The sequence below is a fragment of the Vigna unguiculata genome, unplaced genomic scaffold, assembly GCF_037176805.1.
Source record: "Vigna unguiculata cultivar grain cowpea cultivar isolate G323 ecotype 2 unplaced genomic scaffold, ASM3717680v1 ptg000475l, whole genome shotgun sequence".
Lineage (NCBI taxonomy): Eukaryota > Viridiplantae > Streptophyta > Magnoliopsida > Fabales > Fabaceae > Vigna > Vigna unguiculata.
Window position 1 is genome coordinate 1 of NW_028197110.1, and position 18,782 is coordinate 18,782.

The following is an 18,782-nucleotide window of genomic DNA, read 5'->3' on the forward strand; positions in this document are numbered from 1 at the left end:
CTGGGCATCATTATATAGGAGAGATGGCCGAGTGGTTCAAGGCGTAGCATTGGAACTGCTATGTAGGCTTTTTGTTTACCGGGGGTTCGAATCCCTCTCTTTCCGAATCTTTACCAAATTCATCAATATTACTCATCCCAATGCATACCATTATTTCATATTTCAAATTTGTTTGTTGATATGGACAACTTTATATTCCTCATTTTTCGGTAATACAAAAAATAGTGGATAACGGGTGGGCAAGGAATAAAAATTTTCGCATATCCATGTCTATGATATATGAATAGCAGAAAATCCTTGTAAAAAAAACTCTTGTTATTTTAGTTAAGTTTAAGTTTGACGAGAATAATATTCTACAACCAGTAATTCATTTATTTTCAAACCAACCCATTTATTATCTATTATTTGATTAATTAAACCTTTATATTGGAAAGGGTGAACAGTCAAATGATTTGGCAATTTCTCATGGGGGGCTGAATCAAAATAATTTTGAATAAGAGTTTTAGATTTTTGTTCATCCTTTGCTGTAATAATATCTTGAGGTTTACAACGATAACTTGGTATATCCACTATACGACCATTAACTAAAACATGTCTATGGTTTATAAATTGGCGGGCTTGAGGAATAGTCGCAGCCATACCCAATCGAAAAAGTATGTTATCCAAGCGCATTTCAAGTAGTTGTAATAAAACCTGACCAGTTGATCCTTTAGCTTTTCCGGAGATACGAACGTATTTAAGCAATTGTCGTTCTGTAAGACCATAATGAAAACGCAATTTTTGTTTTTCTTCTAAACGAATACGATATTGAGATTTTTTACTGAAGCGCAATTGATTTCGAAATTCGTTTTTGACTGTTGGCCTTTTACTAGTAAGTCCTGGTAAATATCCTAGACGACGTATTTTTTTGAAACGAGGTCCTCTGTAACGTGACATAAAAACTCCTTTTTTAAAATGAAAAATCTTATAAATCGAAATGAAAACTAAACGAAATGAAAAATATTATAGAATTCTAAATGAAGCGAAATCTACTAAAGTTTTATAGTACAAAGAAGAATTAGATGAATTTTATCAATATCCGAATTTATTGTATATAAAAGAATACAAAAAAGTAGGTTAATTTCTTGATTTCTTCCGCAGAGATCGAACTCTCCCAATTTTTTATTTCTAAAAAAGATATTATCAATTATGTAAAAAACAAATAGAGAAAAGCCGGTTATCGGATTCGAACCGATGACCATCGCATTACAAATGCGATGCTCTAACCTCTGAGCTAAACCGGCTAATGTAAACGAAATATACATATGCAGAAGAATTGAATGGGATCTTAGTTATCAATTTTTAGTTATTTATAACAAAATTCAAATTAATACAAACATCAAAAATAGAGAAAGAAAATATAGAAAATCAAACCCAATTTTTATTATTTCTATTATTTATTTTATCTGATAACATAAAGTGCAAGATAATAATTAATATTATATTAATATAATTTATTTAATATAATTTATTTCGATCTACTATTCTAGATATATATTATTAAATTGATTTCTTTCAAAAAGATTATTTATTAGTACTTAAAGTAAATTTGAATAAATATAAATTTTAGTAAATATTTATTAAGGAATTCCATATTTCTAAGTAAATGTCTAATTCTATATTATATTCAATTAAAAGAATGGTTTTTTTTAGCCACTAGATTCGTTTTAGTTATATAAATTGTATATGAATAAATGGATTGTTTATTTTCTTTTTTTTTTTAAGCAAAAACAAAAAAAAAAAAAGAATCGACCATTCGAGTATTCTAAATTGTATGAAAAAAGAAGATAAGTAGGTACATAGAAGATAAGTAGATATGTGGTCTATATCTGTGTATATTGAATTGTTAATATATAGATATTAGAATTAGTTCTGATTCAAACAAATAAAGGTATCCAATATAGATGAAATAAAATCTATAAAATTGGAGAAAGGGGTTTTTAATATTTAATAAAATAATATGTATTTAATGAATTCAAAAGTTCCCGCATAATTCTCATAATAGAAATGAAAAAAAAAGCATTCTATTATAATCAGATTCAAATAAAAAAAAAGATGGGGATATGGCGAAATTGGTAGACGCTACGGACTTAATTGGATTGAGTTTTGGTATGGAAACTTACCAAGTAATAATTTTCAAATTCAGAGAAACCCTGGAATTCACAATGGGCAATCCTGAGCCAAATCCTGTTTTCTGAAAACAAATAAAAATTCAGAAAGTGATAATAAAAAAGGGATAGGTGCAGAGACTCTATGGAAGCTGTTCTAACAAACGAAATTGACGACTTTTTTTATTGCATTAGTAAAAGAATCCTTTCACCAAAATTACAGGAATGGATCAAAGATAAACATTTAGAAACATATATATATACTGAAATACTCTTTCAATTTGTTACTTTTTATTTTATTATTGAAGATCTATTTGTGATAAAAATATTCACAAATGAAAAATGTGAATCAAATCAATTCGAAGTTGAAGAAAAGATGGAATATTTATTGATGAAATTATTCACTTCATCATAATCGGCTAAAACCCTTGAAGAACTGATAAATCAGATGAGAATAAAGATAGAGTCCTATTCTACATGTCAATACCGACAACAATGAAATTGAAAGTAAGAGGAAAATCCGTCGACTTAAGAAATCATGAGGGTTCAAGTCCCTCTATCCCCAAAAATACTTTTTCATTTTCTAATTTTTTTCCTATATCCTCTCTATCTTGAAGTCCTTATTTATGTGTTTTATTCGATTTATTATTTCCCAACGAAATTGGAATTTTTATTTTCATCAATTTCCTATCTATCATAATTTTCTTATCTATCATAATGACAAGGGACGAGTTTTGGAATAGATATAAATATATATGTGAAACACATAGAATTTTTTTTAATCAGAAATGTATAAATTAATATCTTATTTTTTAGCAAGGAATTTTCATATGCGTAATTAACGATTAACAATAAAAAATAATTATTACTGCGGAAACTCACTTACAAACTTTTTTTTTACTTAGTTGATATAGATTCATTAACATAGATTTTAAAAATCTTTTAAAATCAAAGTATTAAGCTTCAAGAATGGTCGGGATAGCTCAGTTGGTAGAGCAGAGGACTGAAAATCCTCGTGTCACCAGTTCAAATCTGGTTCCTGACACAAGATTCATTTGTATGAGTATCTATCCCCCATATTCATTTTAATGAATATGGGGGATAGATACTCATACAAATTTGTGTTCTTCTAGATTCTGATACATAACATATTTCTTTGATCTATTTAGGTATCTGTAGATATACTTTTCCTAGATGATTAAAGAATAGATGCAATTTTTTATTAGGTATATTCGCTTATCTATAGTATCTATATATATATAGATATAGATATATAGATAATGAATTCTTTATCTATTTTTTTCCTTTTTTTTCTGCGATACAAAAAAAGGTTTCTATTTCCATAATATTCGAGTGGTTTAATTAGTTGGTTAAAAGACCTAAAAGTCGAAGTTCTGGGGTGGAGTGAGAATATTAAGAATTCATCTGAGAAGGATTACCAAAATAGAATCGAGCCCTTTTCTTTGTGTTTTTTTTTTCGTGGCCGTATAATTGATGGTGATGTGCACGTTATATAGTTTATTATAAAGATAAAGAATTAGTTTATTATAAAGATAAAGAATTTTTGCAGTTCATCCTATTTCTTTTATTGGCTTGGCTGATAAGAACTCAGTATTGTTTTTGTTTTAGAATCTTAAGAAACTCCTATCCATCCTATTTTAAACCCTATAATTATTCATTCTATTATTTCTGAATTTTGTGATTTCTCACATAATAATATCTGAATGCAACTTCCATTACTCTGCCTGATTTAATGTCAATCAATTATTTTGTCTGATCTATAACAGAATGTACTTATATTCTTTGACTGGGGTTGCAGAAGTTTGGATTAGTTTATTATTTTTATCATTTAGTGAGCATCTTGTATTTCATAAAAATTTGGAGCAATATAATCTTTACGCAAAGGCCATCCTATCCAATTTTCGGGCATTAAAATACGTCTTAGACGCGGATGACTATCATAAGAGATTCCCAACATATCATAAGATTCCTTTTCTTGAAAATCCGCACTTTTCCAAACCCAAAAAATCGAAGGAATTCTGGGATTTTTTCTTGATACAAATATTTTTATGCATACCTCTTCGGGTTGATTTATACCATACTCTATTCTTGTAAAATGATATACACTAGCTAAGAGTCCTCCGGGTGCTACATCATAGGCACATTGAGAACGTAGATAATTGTAACCATATACATATAAAATGACAGCAATGGAATGCCAATCCTCGGGCTTTATTTGTAAAGTCTCTATTCCTAGGTAATCGAAACCCAAGGATCTATGAATTAGTCCATGTTTGACTAGCCAAGAAGACAAACGACCTTGCATTTTTTGCTTCTCCTAAATTTTTTTTATGAGTTTGGTATTAGTATTTTCTATTACGATGAAATTTTTAAAATACGATGAAATTTTTAAAAAAGGAATTGCTTTTTATTATTGTACTTTAAAAAAATGTGTCAGACGATATCTCTGAAGTAGATGGCGGTTGATAGAAAAATTCTTGACCATAATTGTCAGTATAAGTACTGTATCCAACATGAAACTTATGGTTGGTAGTAAAACATCTATTCTCTCGTTGAAAACTCATTGGATCTTCATATATTTCTCGAGATATTTTCTTACGAAGTTTTGTTATAGCATCTATAATGGCCTCCGGTTTAGGTGGACAGCCCGGCAAATATACATCTACAGGAATTAGCTTATCTACGCCTCGAACAGTACTATAAGAATCGGTACTAAACATCCCCCCCGTAATTGTACAGGCTCCCATAGCAATAACATATTTAGGTTCGGGCATTTGTTCATATAATCGAACTAAAGAAGGGGCCATTTTCATAGTTACAGTGCCCGCTGTTAAAATTAGGTCCGCCTGCCTAGGACTCGATCGTGGTACTAGTCCATAACGATCAAAATCGAATCGTGATCCTATTAATGAAGCAAATTCAATGAAGCAACAACTCGTACCATAAAGAAGCGGCCATAAACTGGATAATCTTGACCAATTTGAAAAATCATTTAATGTCGTTGAAATAACTGAATTTTGGGTTGTTTGATCAAGTAAGGGAAACTCAATGGAATTCATAATTGTCTCAATATTTTTTTTTCTAATTGTCTAAATAGTCAAGAATTAAGACCATTCTAATGCCCCCTTTCGCCATGCATAAACTGAACCAACAATTAGGATAAGCACGAATAAGAAAGCTTCTAAAAATACGGATACCCCTAATACATCGAAACTCATTGCCCATGGATAAAGAAAAACCGTTTCAACATCAAAAACAACAAAAATGAGAGCAAACATATAATAACGGATTCGAAATTGTAACCAAGCATCGCCTATTGGTTCTATTCCGGATTCATAACTAGAAAGTTTTTCCGGTCCCTTGCTAATGGGGGCTAAAATTCCAGAAATTAGAAATGCCAAAATAGGAATCAAACTTGATATTATTAGAAATGCCCAAAAAATATCATATTCGTAAAGAAGAAACATAAAAGTACTCCTCTGAATGTAGAAAATATACCAAATTCATTTTCATTTTTAGTCTAAAGTCTCCATTTTTTTAGACTAGCTGAATATACTAATATTAATATTATTCTATCGAATATGAATATGTTCGAATAGAAAGTTACAAATTGTTTTTTTTTTAGTAATAGTCTTAGTAATGAGATCTATTCGATCCAAAATAGTATTAATATTATTAGTATCTGTAGGAATATTAGGGCTATACGGACTCGAACCGTAGACCTTCTCGGTAAAACAGATCAAACTAATTATTATCTAAATGATTTAAATTGTTTTCAAAACCCAACATGCATTTTTTTTTGCATTGAGCTTTTTCATTAACTGATAAAAATATTAGTTAGTCCACCATCTTTTTTTTTTTTTACAGTAAAGAATAAAGAGATGATTCCCTATGCTCTTCTTTTTTATTTGTATAACAATCAAAGAGCACTACCAAAGTGTTTCAAAGAAGGATTATCTTGACGTAGGTCTGCTTCTGGCCTAGATCAACTTAAGTTAAATGGACTCTTTATCCACCTACTAAAATTAAAATAGAAGATAAGAAATGACACTTCATACACCTTAAAGTTCATAAAATAGGAAGAAAAGATAATCTTTTTTAGGTCCCTATACCCTTTATGTTTAGCATTGACGAGAAATGGGTATTCACCTTATCAATATCTCAAATCAATTATGGATTCGATTTTATGGCTAAACCCTTTGTCAGGCTAGTGTTCTCTTGTTTTGTTCCTTAAAATGGAGTAAGACACCGATTTCTTACTATAAGATAAACTTTTTTAATTACAAGATGAACTCCTCTGAAAAAAAGCATTGGCGCTCGTGTAAACGAGGTGCTCTACCTAACTGAGCTACAGCCCTTGTGTTTTTGATACATATTTTATCATAGTATGAAGATAATTGCTTGTCAAGATGAATATTACATGATCGAATCCCTTGAACGGGGGTTGGTATTGCTTATCAGTAATTTTACATTTATAATCAATTAATCTGATAGATGGGTACTCTTCTTTTTTTTTTTTTGAGGAGGAGTCCTAAATTACCTACTTAACTCAGTGGTTAGAGTATTGCTTTCATACGGCGGGAGTCATTGGTTCAAATCCAATAGTAGGTAAGGTATAGTTATAACTTATTAGATACCTTTGACTGTGGTATCTAATAAGCTTTTCTACTTACTTTTTTCTTCTGACTGTTTCTTTTTTCTTTTTATTGTTTTCGGATATTGGGACGCATCAATTTCAACTTGTTATGAAATAACATTGATAGCCTCTACTCGTGTTCTAGCTCGTCTAAGAGCTAGATTTGCCTCAATTGTTTGTCTCTTGCCTTCAGCCTTATTCAAATTAGTTTCTGCTATTTCAAGAGTTTGCTGTGCTTCTTGTGGATCAATGTCACTACCCTTTTCCGCATCATTTACTAAAACAGTTATCTCATTATTATTTATTCTAGCAAACCCCCCCATCAGAGCCATTGTTAACCATTGGTCTTTAAGACGTATTCTCAAAATACCTATATCGACAGCTGAGGCAATAGGCGCATGATTAGGTAATACTCCAATTTGTCCGCTATTAGTAGGTAAAATGATTTCCTTCACTTCTGAATCCCAAACAATTCGATTGGGGGTCAATACACAAAGATTTAAAGTCATTTCTTCAAATTGCTCTCCGTTTCTAAGTTCGTAGCCTTCGCAGTAGCTTCATCGATATTACCTACCAAATAAAAGGCTTGTTCAGGAAGACCGTCTAATTCTCCAGAAAGAATCAAATTAAACCCTCTAATTGTTTCTACTAGACCAACATATTTTCCAGCCGAACCGGTAAAAACTTCTGCTACGAAAAAAGGTTGTGATAAGAAACGCTCAATTTTTCGTGCTCTTGCTACGGTTAAGCGATCTTCTTCGGATAATTCGTCCAAGCCAAGGATAGCTATAATGTCTTGAAGTTCTTTGTAACGTTGTAAAGTTTGTTTAACTCGTTGCGCAGTCTCATAATGTTCTTCACCAACGATTCGAGGTTGGAGCATAGTTGAGGTTGAATCTAAAGGATCTACTGCTGGATAGATACCTTTGGCGGCTAATCCTCTTGATAGTACAGTAGTAGCATCTAAATGTGCAAATGTCGTAGCAGGAGCAGGGTCAGTTAAATCGTCGGCAGGTACATAAACTGCTTGAATAGAAGTTATGGACCCTTCTTTGGTAGAAGTGATTCTTTCTTGTAAAGAACCCATTTCAGTACTAAGAGTGGGTTGATAACCCACAGCAGAGGGCATTCGACCCAATAAGGCAGATACTTCAGATCCTGCTTGAACGAAGCGGAAGATATTGTCGATAAATAGAAGTACATCTTGCTCATTGACATCTCGAAAATATTCCGCCATAGTTAGGGCAGTTAAACCAACTCTCATACGAGCTCCGGGTGGTTCATTCATTTGACCATATACTAAAGCTACTTTGGATTCTGCAATATTTTGTTCATTAATTACTCCAGATTCTTTCATTTCCATATAAAGATCATTTCCCTCGCGAGTACGCTCACCTACTCCGCCAAATACAGATACACCTCCATGAGCTTTGGCAATGTTATTGATCAATTCCATAATAAGTACTGTTTTACCCACTCCAGCTCCACCGAAAAGTCCTATTTTTCCTCCACGACGATAAGGAGCTAAAAGATCTACTACTTTTATTCCTGTTTCAAAAATAGATAATTTTGTATCTAATTGTATAAAGGTAGGCGCAGATCTATGAATGGGAGATGTTGTACGAGTATCTACAGGACCTAAATTATCAATCGGCTCTCCAAGCACGTTGAAAATTCGTCCTAGAGTTGCTCCGCCTACTGGAACACTTAGGGGAGTTCCTGTGTCAATAACTTGCATTCCTCTCATTAGACCATCTGTAGCACTCATAGCTACAGCCCTAACTCGATTATTTCCTAATAATTGTTGTACTTCACAAGTCACATTAATTTGTTGACCAACAGTATCTCGACCCTTAACTACCAGAGCATTGTAAATATTAGGCATCTTCCCCGGGGGAAAGGCTACATCTAGTACCGGACCAATTATTTGGTCAATATGTCCCAGATTTTTTTTTTCAATCGAAGAAACTTCAGGACCGGAAGTAGGAGGATTTATTCGCATATCAAAAGCCAATTTTTTTTTCCGAAAAAGTTTTTAAATCAAAAAGAAATGTTCGATAAGAAAGCAAGTTGATCGGTTAATTCAAAAAGAAATAAGAAATGGGAGTTAGTACTCCATTTTTTTGGTACTATTCCATCAATCCTCTTTAACTGTTTACTTACTTATTCAAATTCAATTATTGAATTCTTAAGCTTACTGCAGTTATTTTGAAAATTTCAATTGGATAAAATCTTTCGAAAGTCTTTTCTTTTTTTCTATCATTCTAGAAAATATCATCTATATTCTGTATGGAATTCGAACCTGTACCTTAATTTAGAATTCATTTTTTTTATCATTGGCTTTCGTATTTCCTCAGTAGACAATTTTTTAGACTTACCCTCTGTTTCCCTATTTTTTGACCTCTTTTTTTATTTTCCGGGGAGAAAGCTGCCTATTTTTACATCTAGGATTTACATAGACAACATATATCACTGTCAAGATTAAGAATAAATTATTATTATTATTTAGATTAGATCTTTCGATTTTCAAAATTAAAAAATAAGATCAAATTGAAAAAAAAAAAAGATTGGGTTGCGCCATACATAGAAAAGAGTATACAATAATGATGTATTTGACAAATCAAATACCATCGTTTAATTTAATAATAACATAACGAACCTTTGGGATTAATTGATAATAGTAGTTGATTTTTGTAAAAGATTTCATTAACTCCTAAGTCATATCGAGTAGACCTTATTGTTTCAAGAATTCTTAATTCAAGAGTTGTAGGGAGGGATTTATGTCACCACAAACAGAGACTAAAGCAAGTGTTGGGTTCAAAGCTGGTGTTAAAGATTATAAATTGAATTATTATACTCCTGAGTATGAAACCAAAGATACTGATATCTTGGCAGCATTTCGAGTAACTCCTCAACCTGGAGTTCCACCTGAAGAAGCAGGTGCTGCGGTAGCCGCCGAATCTTCTACTGGTACATGGACAACTGTGTGGACCGATGGGCTTACCAGTCTTGATCGTTACAAAGGACGATGCTATCACATCGAACCTGTTGCTGGGGAAGAAAATCAATATATTGCTTACGTAGCTTATCCTTTAGACCTTTTTGAAGAAGGTTCTGTTACTAACATGTTTACTTCTATTGTCGGTAATGTATTTGGGTTCAAGGCACTGCGTGCTCTACGTCTGGAGGATTTGCGAATCCCAACCGCTTATATTAAAACTTTCCAAGGTCCGCCTCACGGCATCCAAGTTGAGAGAGATAAATTGAACAAGTATGGTCGTCCCCTATTAGGATGTACTATTAAACCTAAATTGGGGTTATCCGCTAAGAATTATGGTAGAGCTGTTTATGAATGTCTTCGTGGGGGACTTGATTTTACCAAAGATGATGAAAATGTGAATTCCCAACCATTTATGCGTTGGAGAGACCGTTTCTTATTTTGTGCTGAAGCGATTTTTAAATCACAGGCTGAAACAGGTGAAATCAAAGGGCATTACTTGAATGCAACTGCGGGTACATGCGAAGAAATGATGAAAAGAGCTGTATTTGCCAGAGAATTAGGCGTTCCTATCGTAATGCATGATTATTTAACAGGGGGATTCACTGCAAATACTAGCTTGGCTCATTATTGCCGAGATAATGGTCTACTTCTTCATATACATCGTGCAATGCATGCAGTTATCGACAGACAAAAGAATCATGGTATGCACTTTCGTGTATTAGCTAAAGCATTACGTTTGTCTGGTGGAGATCATGTTCACTCCGGTACCGTAGTAGGTAAACTTGAAGGGGAAAGAGATATCACTTTAGGTTTTGTTGACTTACTGCGTGATGATTTTGTTGAAAAAGATCGAAGTCGTGGTATTTATTTCACTCAGGATTGGGTTTCTCTACCAGGTGTTCTGCCTGTTGCTTCGGGAGGTATTCACGTTTGGCATATGCCTGCTCTGACCGAAATCTTTGGAGATGATTCCGTACTTCAATTTGGCGGAGGAACTTTAGGACACCCTTGGGGAAATGCACCAGGTGCTGTAGCTAATCGAGTAGCTCTTGAAGCCTGTGTGAAGGCTCGAAATGAAGGACGTGATCTTGCTCGTGAAGGTAATGAAATTATCCGTGAGGCTAGCAAATGGAGTCCTGAATTAGCTGCTGCTTGCGAAGTATGGAAGGAGATCAAATTTGAATTCGAAGCAATGGATACTATTTGAATTCGAAGCAATGGATACTTTGGATTAATTGCAATTAAACTCGGCACAATCTTTTCCTAAAAGAAGGATTGAGCCGAATACAAAGATACTTAATTATTAAACAGATTTCTATCTTTCGTATTGGAATAGAAGCATAGTAAGTAGACGATATTTTACGAAAAAAGTGATTACAATTTATAAGGGAAACTGGCTATTGCCTTTTTCGATGTGAATTTCACATAATAGGGAAGTTGTTCCATTTCTATATGAAATTTGTATTTTCCTATTGATTTCTATATTTCTATAATTTTATACGTTTTTTTAGTTTAGAATATCATTTTAGAATAAAAAAAGATATATATATATTTAAATAATTTTTCTTATAAGTAATTCTAACATAATACTAATAATCGAATTAATAAGATTGAAAATCTTATTAATTCGATTGTATTTATTCGATTGTATTTTTTTTTCAATACTAATATTGACAACACTGTATCAAATAAATATAATCCGATCGTGAATAAATTGATCACCTTACTTACGTTAAATAGGCGTTATTACTTCATCAAATGGTAGGTTCATTGGTTTTCTTTCTGCGAGACAAACAAGAAAAACTTTGTTAATGAATAAGTAAGTGAATTGAAAGGTAAACACGAATATATATACGAAAATATTAGATCTATATATACCAATATATATATAGTCTTATATATATAATAATAATGGATAACTCTAACATAGTATTTCAAGAACATAGTATTTAAATAGGTGGTATATCTTTTTTTAGTTTTTTAGACAATTCAATTTTGTAATTTTATTTTTTTGATTGCGATTGGGTATAAATATCCACCTTATTTTTTAAATTGTAATGGGGTTGCTAACTCAATGGTAGAGTACTCGGCTTTTAAGAGCGACTCTATTTTTTACGCATTTCTATGAAGCAATGGGTTCGTCGATACTATCGGTAGAGCTTGTAAAACCACGACTGATCCAGAAAGGAATGACTGGAAAAAGTAGCATGTCGTATCAATGAAGAATTCTAAAAATATTTCATTCTTTTAGGATCCAGCTCAAATTTTTGTTTGAATTTTTGGCTCGTAACAAAAAAAATTCCGTTGGGTTTGATTAATAAAGGGATAGAACTTGGTGGTTCTAATTCTAATAGGGAAACAAAAAGCATCGAGCTTTCATTTATTTTTTATTTGGATCATTACCCCATCTAATTGTACGTTAAAAATAGGTTAGTGCTTGATGTGGGAAAAGCTTTTCTGGTGAATGGTTTATTTTTGTTATGAGTCCTAACTATATAGCTATTTTCCATTATCTTTTGGTATTTTGGGGTAGCGATAAATGTGTAAAAGAAAGAGTATATTGATAAAGATATTTTTTCCAAAATCAAAAGAGCGATTAGGTAAAAAAAAAATAAAGGATTCTTAATTAGCTCGTTATCCTAGAACAAAAATTAGGCAAAAAATCGATTAGAGAGAGTCCGTTAATGGGTTTTACTTCTCTAGGTATATATTTATACCTATAATTTTCTGTTTTGACCATATCGCACTATGTATCATTTGATAATCCAATGAATCTCTGATTCTTTGTTTGACCAAATAGACTTTTTTTTTTTTAATGGAGCAATATCAAGCATATTTAGAACTCCGTAGATCTCGATACCAGGACATCCTATACCCACTTTTTTTTCGGGAATCTATTTATGGACTAGCTTATGCTCATGAGTCCTTTTTTATAGAAAATGTCGATTATAACAATAAATTTAGTTTACTAATTGTAAAACGTTTAAGTATCTCGAATGTATCAACAGACTCATTTCATTCTTTTTGTTAATGATTCTAAAAAAAATACTTTTGTGGGTTATAATTATCATTTTTTTTCTCAAATAATATTAGAAGGTTTTGGTATCGTCGTGGAGATTCTATTTTCTCTACAATTATTTAGCTCTTCCTTAAGGGGATTAGAAATCGTAAAATCTTATAAAAATTTTCAATCAATTCATTCGATCTTTCCCTTTTTCGAAGATCAACTGATATATTTAAATCATAAGTCAGATATACGAATACCCTATCCTATCCATCTGGAAATCTTGGTTCAAATCCTGCGATATTCGATAAAAGATGTCTCTTTCTTTCATTTAATAAGGTTGTTTTTTTATTACTATTATAATTGGAATAGTCTTTTTCCTCCAAAAAAATGGATTTTTACTTTTTTTTCAAAAAGGAATCGAAGAATTTTCTTGTTCCTATATAATTTATATGTATGGGAATATGAATCTATCTTTCTTTTTCTACGTAACAAATCCTCTCAGTTACAGTTAAAACATTTTCGCGTTTTTTTTGAGCGAATTTTTTTCTATGAAAAAATAAAACATCTTGTAGAAGTATCTACTAAGAATTGTTCATATACTTTCTTCTTCTTTAAGGATACTTTCATCCATTATGTTAGATATCAAGGAAAATCAATTCTGGTTTTAAAGAATACTCCTTTTTTGATAAATAAATGGAAATACTATTTTATATATTTATGGCAATGTCATTTTGATATTTGGGCTGGACTAGAAACGATCTATATAAACGAATTATCTCAGTATTCATTTCACTTTTTAGGCTATTTTTTAAGTATTCCACTAAATCTTTCAGTAGTACGAAGTCAAATGTTGCAAAATTCATTTCTTATTAAAATTGTTATAAAAAAACTTGATACAATAGTTCCCATTATTCCTCTAATGAGATCATTGGCTAAAACAAAATTTTGTAATGTAATGGGTCATCCTATTAGTAAGCCGGTTTGGGCCAATTTATCTGATTTTGATATTATTGACCGGTTTTTGCGCATATGCAGAAATTTTTCTCATTATTACAATGGATCTGCAAAAAAAAAGAGTTTCTATCAAATAAAATATATACTTCGGTTTTCTTGTATAAAAACTTTGGCTCGTAAGCATAAAAGTACTGTGCGCATTTATTTGAAAAAATTAAGTTCAGAAAAATTATTGCAAGAATTTTTTACAGAAGAAGATCTTTTTTCTTTGATTTTTCCAAGAACTTCTTTTACTTTGCGTAGGTTTTATAGAGGTCGTATTTGGTATTTGGATATTCTTTTAAGAAACGATTTCGTCAATTATTTATAATTGAAAATAGGTTATGTTATTTTTTAAATCGGTGTAAATTGATAAAACGAACTTCCTTCTTTTTATTCAATGAGGATAAAAAAATCATTTTTTTTAGTCTTCTATATCTATATATAGGATTTTGAAATGCTCATGTAGTCAGAGTCAAGATTCGGGGTTAATGAATTAAATATTATATTTCACTTTCTTAGAGTCTTTTGCTAGGCAAGTAATTAAGGTTTAGATGTATACATAGGGAAAGCCGTGTGCAATGAAAACTGCAAACACGGCTTGGGGAGGGATTTTTTCTTGTTTTATTCTATTGTTGAATTTTATTCAAGAATAAATTATCTACTTCATCCGACTAGTTCCGGGTTCAAGTCCCGGGCAACTCATTTTTGTAGATCGATGTTGTATTATATCTATATTTCTATTCTCTATTTCTATAAATAGAATGATATATAGAAAATAAACTTTTTTTATGAATCAATGAAATGGGATAAACAAGGTAAATTCGGATAAACCGAAATGAATAAGAACATACTAATGAATAAGAACATACTATGGATATTAGTATTGGTTGACACTGGTATATAAGTCATGTTATACTGTTGAATAACAAGTCCTCAAATTCTCGCATTATAGAGAATTTTTGTGCTTGGGAGTCCCTAATGATTAAATGAACCAAGATTTTACCATGACTGCAATTTTAGAGAGACGCGAGAGCGAAAGCCTATGGGGTCGCTTCTGTAATTGGATAACCAGCACCGAAAATCGTCTTTACATTGGATGGTTTGGTGTTTTGATGATTCCTACTTTATTGACTGCAACTTCTGTATTTATTATCGCTTTTATCGCTGCCCCTCCAGTAGATATTGATGGTATTCGTGAGCCTGTTTCTGGATCTCTACTTTATGGAAACAATATCATTTCTGGTGCGATTATTCCTACTTCTGCGGCTATAGGTTTGCATTTTTATCCGATCTGGGAAGCAGCTTCTGTTGATGAGTGGTTATACAACGGCGGTCCTTATGAACTAATTGTTCTACACTTCTTACTTGGTGTAGCTTGCTACATGGGTCGTGAGTGGGAACTTAGTTTTCGTCTGGGTATGCGTCCTTGGATTGCTGTTGCATATTCAGCTCCTGTTGCAGCCGCTACTGCTGTTTTCTTGATCTATCCTATTGGTCAAGGAAGCTTTTCGGATGGTATGCCTCTAGGAATTTCAGGTACTTTCAATTTTATGATTGTATTTCAGGCTGAGCATAATATTCTTATGCATCCATTTCACATGTTAGGTGTAGCTGGTGTATTCGGCGGCTCCCTATTCAGTGCTATGCATGGTTCCTTGGTAACTTCTAGTTTGATCAGGGAAACCACAGAAAATGAATCCGCTAATGAAGGTTACAGATTTGGTCAAGAGGAAGAAACTTATAATATTGTAGCTGCTCATGGTTATTTTGGCCGATTAATCTTCCAATATGCAAGTTTCAACAATTCTCGTTCTTTACATTTCTTCCTAGCTGCTTGGCCTGTAGTAGGTATTTGGTTTACCGCTTTAGGTATCAGCACTATGGCTTTCAACTTAAATGGTTTTAATTTCAACCAATCCGTAGTTGATAGTCAAGGTCGTGTAATAAATACCTGGGCTGATATTATTAACCGAGCTAACCTTGGTATGGAAGTAATGCATGAACGTAATGCTCATAATTTCCCTCTAGATCTAGCTGCGATGGAAGCTCCATCTGTTAATGGATAAAATTTTGATCTTAATTTAAAGTAGACGAGTTTTTGTTTAAAAATAAAGGAGCAATATCAACTTTGTTAATATTGCTCCTTTATATTGGATATTGGATTAGTAATCTTTTTTTTAGATTTCTATAGATTTATACATACGTTTTTGATTGATTTAATGATTCCTTATCTTTTTTTTTTTCCTTTGTTAGAAAAAAAAGGATAATGAAAAGGTAGAATTTGAGATATAGATCATTTTTACTATAAGGGCGGATGTAGCCAAGTGGATCAAGGCAGTGGATTGTGAATCCACCATGCGCGGGTTCAATTCCCGTCGTTCGCCCATATCTATATATAGATAGATATAGATATTGTTTAGGTTTTCAAGTATAAATCTGAAATAAAGAAAAATGGCTACTTCTAAAACTTATAAGTACGAATTCTTCAAAATAATAATTATTACAAAAGATATATTTTTGAGATAAAATAGATACATTTATCTATTTCACAAAAAAAGAATATATCCATATCGTGGTTTCCTCTTATAATACCTCAGGTGCTAATGAAACTATTTTAGTGAAATTTAACTGTCTCAATTCCCGGGCGATTGCGCAAAAGATTCGAGTTCCTTTTGGATTTCCTTCTTGATCAATTATAACTGCAGCATTATCATCATACTGAATTATTATACCGTTGCTACGTTTTAGTTGTTTACAAGTACGTACAATTACAGCTCTGATCACTTCAGATTTTTCTAAGTTCGTATTTGGTACTGCTTGTTTGATTACAGCAACAACAATGTCGCCAATATAAGCATATCGTCGATTACTAGCTCCTAGGATTCGAATACACATCAGTTCACGTGCTCCGCTGTTATCCGCTACATTCAAATGAGTTTGAGGTTGAATCATATCATTTTTTTATTATTTCAATCTAAAAAAGGAAGTAAAAATATTTTGTGTTCAAAAAAAAAGGAACCTATTATTGCCTTTTTTCTTTTCATTCTAAAGACCTATTTTCTTTGGTTCTCTTTTATTATCCTGAAATAATGAATTGAGTTCGTATCGGCATTTTGGATGATGCTATTGAAATAGCCTTTCTTGCTATATTTTCTGGTACTCCACCCATTTCATAAAGTATTTTCCCAGGTTTAACAACAGCTACCCAATATTCGGGAAATCCTTTTCCTGAACCCATACGTGTTTCAGTAGGTCTTACTGTAACCGGTTTGTCTGGAAAAATACGTACCCATATTTGTCCACCTCGGCGAACATTTCTTGACATTGCCCGCCGTCCCGCTTCTATTTGTCTAGATGTTATCCAAGCTGGCTCAAGTGCCTGAAGAGCATATCTTCCGAAGCAAATATTATTACCTCGATAGGATATTCCCTTCATTCTTCCTCTATGTTGTTTACGAAATCTGGTTCTTTGGGGGTTATAATTGATGGTTGTTTTTCAATTCCATCTTTATTACAGAACCGTACATGAGATTTTCACCTCATACGGCTCCTCGCGAATGAAGTAATTCAAATATCTATATCTATATGGATATAGATTCTATCTAATCGATAAAATAATAGAAATAGTCATATGTTTAGTAAATAACGAAATCTCGGTATTTTTTGAGATTTCATACAATCTTCGAAATTTTTAGATCTTGTTTTCAATATCGATTCTTAGAATTGGCAAAAATATAAAAAAATTCAATAAAAGAAAAATTCTCGCGGGCGAATATTTACTCTTTTATTCTCAAATTCAGATGTAATGAAATTCAGATGTTAATGTAGGGTACAACTCCTAAAAAATGGATTGTTTTTAGGTTTCTTCCGCCATCCCACCTAAGAAATCATTAAGATTTGTTTTCTTTAAGATTTTTTTAATAAAATCTTAAGTCTTAAGTATTTGCAGGTTTCGTCGTTCCCATCGCCTCTCGATTAATGGTTAGGTTTTAATTCGACAATGGAGCCTTTCTCATAGCTAAAAATTAATAAAATTTTTTTAGAATAGAATATTCATTTCTTTTTTCGTGAATCAATATTATCAGTTTTTCTTGATTCAGAGCTCTTAATTTATTGACATTAAAAATAAAAAAAAAATATATATATTATTCTTTTTTATTTTTAAGGATGCTTTAATACACTATCTTTTCTGAGATGACCCATAGACCTTTACATATTCGAATTCTATATCATTGATATATTTTAATCTCTTTCTTTCACCTTTTCTTTTATCTATATATTTTTATTGCTTTACAACTAAATAATCTTTTTTTTCTTTTATCTTTCACAATTTTTCAGTTGCTATATTCTTTTTTTATTAAATTTTTTTTCTTTTGACTAATTCTTTAGATCTAGATAATCCGAAGTGATGTGTTGGTTATTAGTTCTTTTTAAATGAATTGATACTATTAACCGGTTTCTTTTTTTTTTTTAATCATTCTAAAAAACTAACGAGTCACACACTAAGCATGGCAATCCTCTATAAAATGATTAATTTCTTTTTTTAGTCGATTCAATCTTATAAAATAGATAAATTTTTGAGAATCAAAATCGAGTAATTTTTTCTTTTTTGTTTTATATAAAATCAAAATAGGACATTGAATTATTGAATAGAAAGAAGGACATATTTTTCTTTATTTCGAAAATATCCAAACTTTTATCCCTAAAACTCCATAAATAGTTCGAACTGTATAACAACAATATTCAATTTTAGCTCGAATGGTTTGGAGAGGAACCCTACCTTCTCTGATCCATTCGACACGTGCAATTTCTTTTCCATCAATACGTCCTGCAATCTGTACTTGAACTCCTTTTGTACCTGCTTGTTCAGTTAATTCAATAGCTTTTTTCATTGCTTTACGAAATGAAACTCTATTCTTTAATTGTCCAGCTATAAATTCTGCAAGAATATTAGGGTGTTTATAAGCATTTGTA

At 31.8% G+C, this 18,782-nt stretch overlaps 3 non-coding genes across 3 annotated transcripts; 2 read left to right on the forward strand and 1 right to left on the reverse strand.

Annotated features, from left to right (window-relative positions):
• The first annotated feature begins 17 nt into the window (after positions 1–17).
• On the forward strand, positions 18–105 carry TRNAS-GGA (transfer RNA serine (anticodon GGA)). Its single transcript has one exon. It is a non-coding gene; the product is annotated as a tRNA-Ser (tRNA).
• Positions 106–1,210: 1,105 nt separating this feature from the next.
• Positions 1,211–1,283, reverse strand: TRNAT-UGU (transfer RNA threonine (anticodon UGU)). Its single transcript has one exon. It is a non-coding gene; the product is annotated as a tRNA-Thr (tRNA).
• A 1,836-nt stretch (positions 1,284–3,119) lies between these two features.
• TRNAF-GAA (transfer RNA phenylalanine (anticodon GAA)) lies at positions 3,120–3,192 on the forward strand. The gene has a single exon. It is a non-coding gene; the product is annotated as a tRNA-Phe (tRNA).
• The last annotated feature ends 15,590 nt before the right edge of the window (positions 3,193–18,782 follow it).